A 12670-nucleotide genomic window follows, 5' to 3' on the forward strand; every position below is an offset into this window, starting at 1 on the left:
ACAGCCAATCCAACGAAGACTTGCATGAACATGCAAAGCCATGAATCGATTTACATATAATGCTATTAAAATAGTGTAATGGGATTCAAATAGACAGCAAATTAATGTTTAGAGCGCCACAAACTGACAAAAGAACAAAATGGCGAATTAGGCACAAAACCCCAGCTGAAGAGAGGAAGGACGGAACAGAAAATATAAAACATTGCCATTTTAACAATATTTGTTCCATTCCTAATTCCATTTTAGCAAATGGTAAACAATTATAGTTGCTTTTATAATTATTATAGATCTAGGTATCTTGGTTTGATGTTTTGTAAACTCTTTTACCTGCATACATTTTAGTCAGATATTGTGGGGTGTAATGGTGAAGCTTTCATAAACATTAGAATGGGTTTGCTTAACATTTTGTTCTGTTGCTCATTATTATGATCTCTACTTCTGCAAAGGCCAATTTTTATGAGGATAAATTAGCAGGGAGAAATGGTAAATATACTAGTCCATTCTCCTGGTTTGAACAGGTGTGGCAGCAGATCTGGCTTGCCATTTCTCCTTCATAAAGTCTGTTTGGTGGTTGGGGAATTGATTAGAATTAAATGGAATGCAAATTCAGGATCCAATAAACATGTGGCACATGCTCTGAGCTACTGTCTGCTTGTATCCATAGCACCCAAGATGTAAAAAAAATTCCCAAAGGCAGAACCTATCCTTCAGGTTCATGGTTCTGTTCACAGAAACAACTTAAGACAAAACTATCTGGGAGGTTCTCTGCCGCATTCTCTGCACTGCTCATTTCATGTGTGCAAAACTATCCTCTGATTCATATTACACAATATGCTTTATTGTTACATAGCACAATGCAGATGAGATGCATGGAGTTTCTTTCATCTTTGCCCCTTCTAAATATTCTGCTCTCTAATTCGCGCCCGAGTCCCTTCATTTATGCCCTTCAATCCAATATACATTTTCTGCATCAGTGAAGCACCTTCATTTAATGAGTTTTGGTGCGACTAGGAATAATAGTTATGCCTTTTCACTATGCTTGCTAGCTTTGTTCGGTGAGGAAGAAACAGACCTACTTAACCATAAAAACATGTCCACCCCAAATTGTTTTTGACATATTCGGAGGGAAATTCGAGCCTTAAATTAGCACTCAGTATAGACATTGTTGTGGGCAGATGCTGTTGGTCCTGCTGTTCAATTTGTGCCCCCATGCATTGCATGTGAGGTTTTTTGTTTTGTTTTAAAGGACACTTATGTATTTCAATTGCTAATAGGGGTCTGCAACATGTGTCTGTTGAAATCATATTGTGTAGATCTTCTCTATATGGAAGAAAAAACAGGATGCTGTAAATGGGAGCACACAGAAACCCAGTGGTAATACCAGACTAAATAAGTCCAGTATATTTAAATATTACAGCCGGTGGTGGCTGGTACCCATTGGGATTGGTTGGGTGGGAGGTAGGGAGACCAACAGTAGGTGGAGCTAATGACAAGCAGAGCTATCCCTTGACTGGCTGTAAGTAACACAGAAGGCAGGTGGGGGTTGGCTGAGGGCAGAGTGTGGTTGGTGGGGAAGTGCCCCATTTGCCTCAATGAACCAGCCTCCATTGGTCCCTTGGTTACTTTGGCCATAGAGTTGCTATCTTGAAATGAACAGCCCATATAGTCTGTTCCGGCTTGGCTGATACAAGCCACCGACACTAGCACAACTTGCAAGTAATGTCAGGCATGCTACTGGAGGATGTGTGGGTGAAAGAGTGCTTGATAACAAGGCTCCATCTAGTAACAGCACTGCAGTGTAGATGGTGGTTTGTTGCAAGGATTTCCACTGAAGACTATTCTGTTTCTGCAAACTTATTAACATAGCAGATCATGCTTTTAAATCTGCACCATGTATGGTTATGCTTTGCAGGCTAAGAGCTGATGCACTTTAGCATGGTATGTTAGAATACAGAGTGTCTTTTGAGATTAGTGAGAGCAATTGACTGCCTAAAGTACTTTGTCCCACAGTCCCTTAGATATTTTCTGGCATCCAGCTGACATGCATTGAAGAATGAACACTTGGAATCTAAATATGTGATCTGGAAAAATCGCTAATTAATCAACAGGAGACCATCTAGTTGCGGCTTATACTTCACGATGCTTAAAGACCCAATTTGTCCTTGGAGTTTAGATCTGATGCTAAAGGACTTCATGGCCCTTTATTCAAGTTTCTAATTCTCCTGTTTATTGCAAATGGTTTACGATCCAATGAAGTAAAAGCTAAAAGCAAAGAGTGCATTAAACACTTAATTTTCCTTTTGGGACTCCCTCTAGTTTATATTTCTAAAAGGACAACACCAATAAACATTCGTCTCTTGTTCTACCAACACAATTCCCCACTTGCCATTTTTTTCTGATGGGAGAAGAACCATCAAATTTGCTGAGCAAAGCCACATTGCATTTTGTATTCTGTGAAACAGATTTTGGAGGGAATGTTGCATATTTTATTGAAAAATCAGCTTCTAGGAAAGTGTTATATAAAACACAAAATTGAGCAAAAGCTTAGGAAATTCAGTGGTCAGGCACACTAAATGTAAGAGGGCCTGGCCAGATCCGGCCAAAGGTCTATCTGTGTTCTTGTTCTCATAATGGCTGACCAGATATCCTTGGGAGACCACAAGCAGGACATGAGTGCAATAACACTCTCCCACTGGTGATTTCCAGAAATTGGTATTCAGAGGCATAGTGGACTGTGCATGAGGGGGGTTTGTCCATAGTGAAATGGAAAGTGGTATAAAATCCACAGTGGTCCTGGATAGGAAGCACAGCATGTTGCACTCGTCTATTAAGGCCATCCAAAATAGGGGAAGATGAGCTTACTACACAGGGTTATTTTACCATTCAAAGCCCCTCTTCAGTATGAAAGTTTTAACTAGGAAAATAATATTTGAACTCTGAAAGCCAGGTGTTCCTTAAACCTCATACTAATCGGTATAAAGCCATTGCTCTCTAGGAAGATTTTATTTCAAAGCAGTTCTTCAATGCAGAGAAACGTGGTCAAAACGTGTGTGTGTGTAAGATGGTTGATGTAGGAGCAAGGCAGGATACAAACAAGGCAGGCATTTGATGGAACACTCGGTAACATTTTGCATCACATTCTGAATATGGCTGTTTGTACTGCAGGTACCTTGGTTGTTTCCTGCTGATGTGTATATGGAGACCCTTCCTGCCTTCGTTGGAGCTACCCCCTTTCCTTCATTAGTAGCTAGCGTAGGTCTATCTGCATCAAAGGATGTGCTTGTAGTACTGCCCCCTACACTCGTGTAAATACAGCAAACTGCTTGGTATGAGTTTTGTGTGTGTGGATTCAGGGCATTTACTCTCTGTTATGTTAGTCACATACTCACTAAATTTCCACATATTGAGAGCATCAACCCCTATGAATTATAAAGAAAGTCTTTCTCTGGACCTCCCACCTCCATTATATGGTTATGCATATTACTTTACTTGCTTCAAACTGTAGCAACCAAACTATGCTGTCTTTGGAAGCTCTTCTGTTCATTCTGCTTAGTGGGTCCCTTAACAAAATCCTGCCCTGATAGCACAGCTGCATTTAACATACAATCCTCACCAGAGATGGCTAAACCTTTGCTTTTCAGGTGTTGTTTGTCCAGCTCCCATCACCAACAGAGATAGAATTTTAGGAGTTGTTGTTGTTGTTGTTGTTGTTGTTGTTGTTGTTAATTGAATTTATATACCACCCTCAGGGAGGTTCCGGGGGTCTTAGGGCAGTTTAGGAGAGACCACCAGGGTCATCCAGTCCAACCCCCTGCCATGCAGGAATCTTTTGCCCAATGTGCAGCTTGAACCCACAACCCTGAGGTTAAGAGCCTCATGATCTACTGACTGATCTGTCCCAGCTGTAAATTGTAGTCCAAGAACTTTCCAAAGGGTCACAGACCAGCCCCATTAGCTAAAGTGGTACCTCAGGTTAAGAACAGTTTCAGGTTAAGAACGGACCTCCGGAACGAATTAAGTTCGTAACCAGAGGTGCCACTGTATAGCTAAGATTCCAAGGCCCTCGGCGCTACCAGGCTCCTTTTTCAGAGGAGCACCAATAAGCACCTACTTAGCTCTCAGGCGCCGCTCTGTGCCTCCCAACTATGCTGGCATTCAGGAACTTTCCAAGGAGCTGTTCTTCACAACAAGCCTAATAGGTGTGCACAGTGGGACCAAATGGCTTTCTGTACCACTCTCTCCAGAGCTGCGCTAGCTCAATAAATCAATAGAGGAGAGATGCTAAGGGAATACCTGTAGTTTAAAAAAAACAGGGAAGTGGGTTTAACCCCCTTAACGCAAAGGAAACGACGGTGCCACAGTTGGAATCATCTTAAGTATGCATTGACAATGCAGCCTGCTATGAGATACCAGGCACGCCACAATGGGTGCACTGCTGTGCTTGGTTCAGTAATGCGACGAAACAGGCCAGTAAGAAAATGGCTATGAATGATGGAGAGAAATGTTCAGTGACTGCAGAGTAGGTTGCTTCCAAAGTGCAGGAAAAAGAAAAAAAAGCTTTCCTTCTTACTCCCACGTTTTGAAAAGGTTACAAATCAGCAGTGTATAAAAGGAGTACAAGGTACCAGAAGTCCTTCCCCATAGGGAATCAAGTAGATCCTATGCAGCACAGGAAGACAGCAAGCTGCACAACACTTGGGGATGTCAGAGAGTTCCGATAAAAGCAGAAAGAGGAGTGGAAATTACCAGTGTTTGTTTATTATTCCCATGTCCCATGTCCAGAATTCACCAAATCCAGTCAGCATTCATTGTTGTTGTTGGTTTCTGTCTGCAAACAATACGCAATTGATTATGCCCCCCACCTCATTTGCATTGCATTTCCTTTGCACTGAAATGAACAAGGTGGGACAAAGTAAGGGCGACATAACTTACATACTTTACACAAATTACGTTAAGTTATATAATTTTGTCACAGCAGACAGTGAGACACATAGACACATAATGTAGTTCTTGGTGGAAGAAAAACTGCAGTGGAATGGCAACAATACTGTATGCAAAGGATGCAAAACAGGAAACAGTGCCTTCTTACATCTCTAGTGACACTGTAAGAAAACTGATACTAACTAGCATTAGTTATCATGGGGGGGGGGGAGCAGGCTTTCCTAGGTGAATAGCAGAGAGAACTGGTAAAGGTAAAGGGAACCCTGACCATTAGGGCCAGTCGCAGATGACTCTGGGGTTGCGGCACTCATCTCGCTTTATTGGCCGAGGGAGCCAGCGTACAGCTTCCGGGTCATGTGGCCAGCATGACTAAGCCGCTTCTGGCAAACCAGAGCAGCACATGGAAACACCATTTACCTTCCTGCCGGAGCGGAACCTATTTATCTACTTGCACTTTGACGTGCTTTCAAACTGCTTGGTTGGCAGGAGCAGGGACAGAGCAACGCGAGCTCACCCAGTCACGGGGATTCGAACCGCCGACCTTCTGATCGGCAAGTCCTGGCTCGGTGGTTTAACCCACAGCGCCACCCGGGTCCCACCCAAGAGAACTGGATGTTACTATAAAAATCTGTTAGTGAGTGAATTAGATAGCTAAATAGCTAGCTAGTTTCATTCATTCATTTACAGTGGTGCCTCGCAAGACGAAAAGAATCCGTTCCGCGATTCTCTTCGTCTAGCGGTTTTTTCGTCTTGCGAAGCAAGCCCATTAGCGTCTTAGCGGATTAGCGCTATTAGCGGCTTTTAGCGGCTTATCGGCTTAGCGGATAAGCGGCTTAGAAAAAGGGGGGGAGGGAAAAAACCCCGCAGGAACTCACAAGACATTTTCATCTTGCGAAGCAAGCCCATAGGAAATTTGTTTTGCGAAGCACCTCCAAAACGGAAAACCCTTTCGTCTAGCGGGTTTTCCGTCTTGCGAAGCATTCGTCTTGCGGAGCACCACTGTATATTCCACCTCTTTCTCCAATGAGATCAAGATGGTTGTCCTCCTCCTCACTTAATCCGCCCCCCCCCCCCATGTATGGACTATTATCCATGCAAGCCAAGAGCGGATAGATGCTGCTCTGATGCAGGTTTGGTCACTTCAGCTTTTTGGCCAAAGCATGAACTATCATCCAAATGTGCCAATATCTGGAAGAATATTCAGATAATTTTCCAGTGAAATGATGCCCTGCCTACAGTGACTTCTATGCCTTGAAAGAGAAAGTGGCCTGCACAAAATTCTCTTTCAAATGCAAACATCTACTACAGCATGATAGAGCCCAGGTCAAAGTGTGATAGATTATCAGGGAGCTAAACTAGTGTATGACACATTGACGGAATATATTTGCATAGGCATTCAGGCAAAGGAAATCACTGGCAGGAGCCATTCTGTGTCTGGAAAATAAATGGATGATTAGCCTTAGAGATTATGATGGGAAGGAAATTAGTGACCAATTTACAAAGAGCTGTTGTAAATCTAGCTTGCTTTACTAGAGGCACCATGTCTACAGGGATGCGTGATGAAAGACAGCTTTGTTTACACTTGGTAAATGTGAAACAGAACGGACACATTGACTGCAAATCCAGGTTGAAAGAGCTGTAAATAAAGAAGGTGGTCTTAAAATAATTGCTGACTATGAAAAATGTTGCTTACCATGGATAAGTATATTGGTATGCAAGAAAAATTAAGAACAGACAAATGCTTCGATAGACTTTTAAACTGTGAAGTACAGATCTGAAGGAAGAGTGAAATGGAAACAAAGCTATACCTGCTTTGTTCTTGCAAGAAACGTTGATCATGTAGACTCAAAACTTTTATTTGGACTGGGACTTCTGGGAGGAAAGATGGCTGACCAGCCATCGACAGAGATAATTATGTAGTGATTAATGATAGCCAATCTTGGTTTCCAAGCTCTCTCTTTGAAGATAGGGAGATGAAGGGATCAATCTCAAATGTTCAGAAGATAGCTATTTTTCACACTGGAGATGGGATGTTTCAGGATGCAGGGAGCATCTTGGATTGAGGAACCACCATTGTGCCCAGAAACCACATAACAGCCCTGAAGGTTAGCGTTCAGGGCATCAGGTTAGTTAAACCTCCCTTCTTTTAATTACTTTTGAGATTGGGATGAATTATGACTGTGGTGATCTCTCTGCCAATTAAACTTTCACCTGGAATGCAAACTGACTGCTGGTGTAAGAAGAGGCAGTTTCTGCAGGATTAGCAACTGTTTTCCCCTGTTTCTAATACATTTACTACAGAGTTCATTTTCTGAAACCAGGGGTACTGTTTCTCAACTTCTGGAGGAATTAGATTTCTGTGAATTATGATGCAAACAGACATGATCAGCACCTCCTGGATTATTGTGAAGATTGGAACATTTTTATCCTTTGGGGTTTCAAATTTTGCAGCCCGTTCTCAGTTCTAAAACATACCAGAAAGCACAAAAATAGTATTTTAAAAATATTTTTAAATTAAATATATACCTTAAGATAAAATATGTGTTTTAATATGTGTTTTGTGATTAAATATGTATCTAAAGGTAAAGGTAAAGGTAAAGGTAAAGGGACCCCAATTGTTAGGTCCAGTCGCAGACAACTCTAGGGTTGCAGTGTTCATCACACTTCACTGGCTGAGGGAATGGGCGTACAGCTTCCAGGTCATGATTAAACCGCTTCTGGCAAACCAGAGCAGCACATGGAAATGCCGTTTACCTTCCCACTGAAGCGGTACCTATTTATCTACTTGCACTCTGACGTGCTTTCAAACTGCTAGGTTGGCAGGAGCAGGAACCGAGCAACAGGAGCTCACCCCGTCATGGGGATTCGAACCGCCGACCTTCTGATCAGCAAGCCCTAGGCTCTGTGGTTTAGACCACAACGTCACCTGTATCTAAAGACATACTTAAATACATACTAATTGACAGACAAATTGTGGGAATGGGCTGAAACAGCCTTATGAACGAGCACATGTAAAAGTGGCATGGACTGATCTGTCTAGCTTCACGTAAAGTGTCACCCTCTGATCAGAAGTTGGCTCCCCAGTCTTCAATGTTTATTCTGTTTATCAGTTTACAAGTAATTTTCACTGTTGTCGGAAGGTGTTGAAAATGGCAGAATCTGCTCTGGAACAGTGGGAAGAAAATGGGCTGAATTGGCAAAGAAGCATAAATAACCCCAGTCTGTGAAGAAATCAAGCTACAAGCAATGTGAGATAACTACCTCAGAGCTTTTAATGACTGAACTCTAAGGATGTGAAACCCACCAGGAAGAAAATCTGAATGATACTATTTCTGTGGGCACTTTTCTTTGGGAAGAAAAGTAACACAATCTCGTTCCAAAAAATAATACTGATGAATATGACAAATACTAGATGAGAACAGAGAATTCTTCACAGTATTAGTTGGCAGAAGCAAATAGCAAAGTAGCTAAGTGAGAAGAATAAAAATGAAGAAAGTTTATTTATTACCGGTGTGTTCTCCTAAAATTTCACACCTACTGAGCTTCTTTAAAGAGGGAGAAAATAGTCTTACAGAAAACTGTCAGTTACAAGAATTTTCAATGGAAGACAACAAGCATGAATGCAGTAGAAAGTGATGTATCTGAATGTTGCTATACACATTTCCTTCATTTATACAAATTTTGGGGCTTATGAAGCTGTAAAACAACCTGACCAACAAAAACAAACAACAGCAACATAACTCAAATATTTAGTGCAATTTATAAACCTAATAAAACGTCCACACCTTTAACTGAATGGGAAGGTATTTCTAGCCTGTCAACAATAAAAGCCAATCATACATATATAAACTAGGTTGGAAATTTCAGGAAGGCCAAAATAAAACTTCAAGCGCTGAAAAGTATTAAGGCTAGCTACCAATCAGACAGATCAAATTAAATCAGCTGCAAAGCCAGAAGACACACTGCAATAAAGAATCCATTATATGCATCATATTATGTTGAAGCAAACAGAAAATGTAAAGACATTTGCATTAACATCTATGCTAACAGAAATAATTGTGCTATCAGAGAAGTAAACACACACCTGAGTCCATCCCCCAAAACAACTGTAAACCTGAGCCAGACGTTTGTCAAGCTGCTCCTTATCCACAGATCCTTTGCTGAATATTAAAAGAGCAAATACCCATTTCCCCCCTAATATAATCTGAATAATTACAGGCAAAATGTTTTTTTTTATTTTATAAACTGCATTTCAAGTGACAAAGCAGTCTTTAATTATTTTCTGTTATTATTTCCCCTGTCCATTGGAACCAATGCTAAAACTACTTAGCAGTTGCGTTTTGCAAGCACAACAAAAATGCAATCTAATCAAAATAGATATCAAATATATATGTGTGTATATAAATACCCTTGAGTCAAAGGTTCTTATGCAGCACATTTTGTATATTAATATGAAAGTAGGACAACGGGATCAGCTTTTATCCACCATCATGAGGTCCAGAGTGACCACGTTGATTGCTTTTCAGTTTGTAGAGAGAGGAAGTATAGCCCATTTTATAAATGCAAAGTTCATCAAAACTATGTGATGCTGATGCAAAGATTTTAACTGAATGTACCAAATGTATCTCAAAACCAAATCTTAATATCGCAAACTGGGGTTGAAGGTACACTGGGACTCTCATAAGAACACAAGAGGCCTGCTTGCACAGTCCAGCATCCTGTTCTCGTATTGGTCAACCAGATGCCTATAACAAATTCACAAGCTGGACATGAGCACTCTCCCTGCTGGTATTCAGAGACATACTGGTCAGTCATGTGGGGCTTTTAAAGAAAGCTTTTCAAAAGTCTAATCACACATTGCAGACTGGCTCACCCCACCCCATGTTTATTGACACTCTCAAAGAACGCAGAAAGGTTAGTTAGACAGGGCTTACTCTTGCAGAAGCCGTGCTGGTTCTTGCAGAAGCCGTGCTGCTGGCTGGTGTACCGGCCACCTAGCGCACCAGCAGCCACCCTGTCAGGCCTGCTGGAGGCGGTGGCCGGCTGGGCCTTGGAGTTCCCTAACCTATTGGTATTGGGAGACTTCAACTTCCATGCTGATGCCGCTCCCTCCTCACAGGCTCTGGACCTGGTGTCTTCCATGGCGACACTAGGGCTCTCCCAGTTTGTTTCGGGCCCCACACATCAAGCAGGCCACACGCTGGATTTGATCTTTGGTGCCGGTATAGATGTGATCATGTCTCCTTCGATGAAGGTGCCATGGTCTGATCACTACGCTCTGAAAGCCAGGATTGACTTTCCACCCCCACCCTGCTTAGGTGGCGAGCCGATTTGGGCTCGCCCGCAGAGGCTGATGGACCCTGATAGATTCCGTCAAGCCTTGCGGGACCTTGCTCTCCCTGGCGACTCATTGACTGAGCTTGTTGAGGGCTGGAATACCCAGCTCCTGGCAGCCATCGATGAGATCGCACCTAAGCGCCCTCTGCGACCCCGCAGAAACCGGGCTCCCTGGTTTACCGAGGAGCTTCGGAAAATGAAGTGGGACCTCAGACGGCTAGAGCGAGTATGGCGGGGTGCCCGTGACGGAGCCTCAAGAACATCTTATAGGGTTTTTATGAAAACCTATGAGATGGCTGTGAAGGCCGCTAAGAAGTCTTACTTCTCGGCCTCCATTGCATCCGCTAGCTCTCGCCCGGCGCAATTATTTAGTATAATTTGGTCTTTAACGTCCCTTGATGAACAGCCAAATTTAAATAACAATCTGACACACAGCTGTGAGGCATTTGCGAGCTTTTTTGCGGAGGTCCTGTTGCTCCGCCATGACCTCCCTGCCAATTTGGATACAATAAAGGAACTGGAGGCCCCTCGACTGTCCTCGGGTCCAGTATTGGACCATTTTGACCGGATATCTCCAGCCGATGTGGACAGACTCCTCCAAGCTGGAAAGCCCACCACCTGTCCTCTTGACCCGTGCCCGTCATGGCTGATTAGAGCGTGTCCAGACGAGGTGCGGGCCCCCCTGGGGGATATCATCAATTTGTCCCTTGGCACCGGGATATTCCCAGGGGAACTGAAGGAGGCAGTGGTGCGTCCGCTCTTAAAGAAAACATCATTAGATCCCTTAGATCTATCCAATTACCGCCCGGTCTCGAATCTTCCATTCCTGGGTAAGGTGATTGAGAGAGCGGTTGCTGAACAGCTTGGTAGGTTTCTGGATGAAACATCTGCTCTGGATCCATTCCAGTCCGGCTTCCGTGCTGGTCATGGGACCGAGACGGCTCTGGTCGCCCTAACAGATGATCTCCGTAGGCAGCTGGATCGAGGCGGGTCGGGGCTGCTGATTCTTCTAGATCTGTCAGCAGCCTTCGACATGGTCGATCACGAACTCCTGGACCACCGCCTTGCCGACGTGGGAATCCAGGGCACAGTCCTTCAATGGCTGCGCTCGTTTCTCTCTGGTCGGGGACAGAGGGTGGCGCTCGGGGGGGAATTGTCATCGCGCCACTCCTTGGTGTGTGGAGTGCCTCAGGGTGCGATTCTCTCCCCGATGCTTTTTAACATCTTTATGCGCCCCCTCGCCCAGCTTGTCCGGAGTTTTGGGCTGGGTTGCCATCAGTATGCCGATGACACCCAACTCTATCTGTTGATGGATGGCCATCCTGACTCGGCCCCCGATACACTGGCGAGATGCCTGGAAGCTGTGGCTGGATGGTTACGTGGGAGCCGGTTGAAGTTAAATCCTTCGAAGACAGAGGTCCTCTGGCTGGGGCGGGATGATATGGGATTGAGGGGGCAACTCCCATCTCTTGCGGGGGTGCAATTAGTGCCAGCACCGTCCGTTAAGAGTTTGGGTGTAATCTTCGATACCTCCCTCTCTATGGAGGCGCAGATTACAGCTATAACAAAGGCGGCATTTTTTCATCTCCGCCAAGCTAAGCAGTTGGCCCCTTATCTCTCTCGCCCTGACCTAGCCACTGTGATCCATGCGACGGTCACCTCCAGACTGGATTATTGTAACTCGCTCTACGTGGGGCTGCCCTTAAGACTGACCCAGAAACTCCAGCGGGTGCAGAATGCCGCGGCGAGACTCCTTATGGGGTCTTCGCTGCGAGATCACATTCAACCGGTACTATACCAGCTGCACTGGCTCCCGGTGGAGTACAGGATCAGGTTTAAGGTGCTGGTTTTAACCTTTAAAGCCCTATACGGCCTAGGACCCTCGTACCTACAGGACCGCCTCTCCTGGTATGCCCCACAGAGAAACCTACGGTCTGCAAATAATAACATCCTCAAGGTCCCAGGCCTCAGAGAGGTTAGGCTGGCCTCAACTAGAGCCAGGGCCTTCTCGGCTGCGGCTCCAATCTGGTGGAACGCTCTGTCACAAGAGACTAGGGCCCTGCGGGACCTGACATCCTTCCGCAGGGCCTGCAAGACAGAGTTGTTCCACCAGGCCTTTGGTCAGGGCGCAGCCTGACTCCCTCCTCTGGCAACCTGCTTAGAATCTTGCTTAATTAGTTGCCATTAATTTGATTTTAATTGATTTTTATAATGTAATATTTTTAGAATGTGTGAATATCTGATGGTTTGATTGTTGATTGTTGTTAGCCGCCCTGAGCCCGGCTTCGGCTGGGGAGGGCGGGATATAAATAAAATTTATTATTATTATTATTATTATTATTTCAGCAAGACTTGTTTTTCCATATGCTTGGTAATTCTAATGTTAATCATG

Source organism: Podarcis erhardii (assembly GCF_964252035.2).
Source record: "Podarcis erhardii genome assembly, chromosome: 9".
Classification (NCBI taxonomy): Eukaryota; Metazoa; Chordata; class Lepidosauria; order Squamata; family Lacertidae; genus Podarcis; species Podarcis erhardii.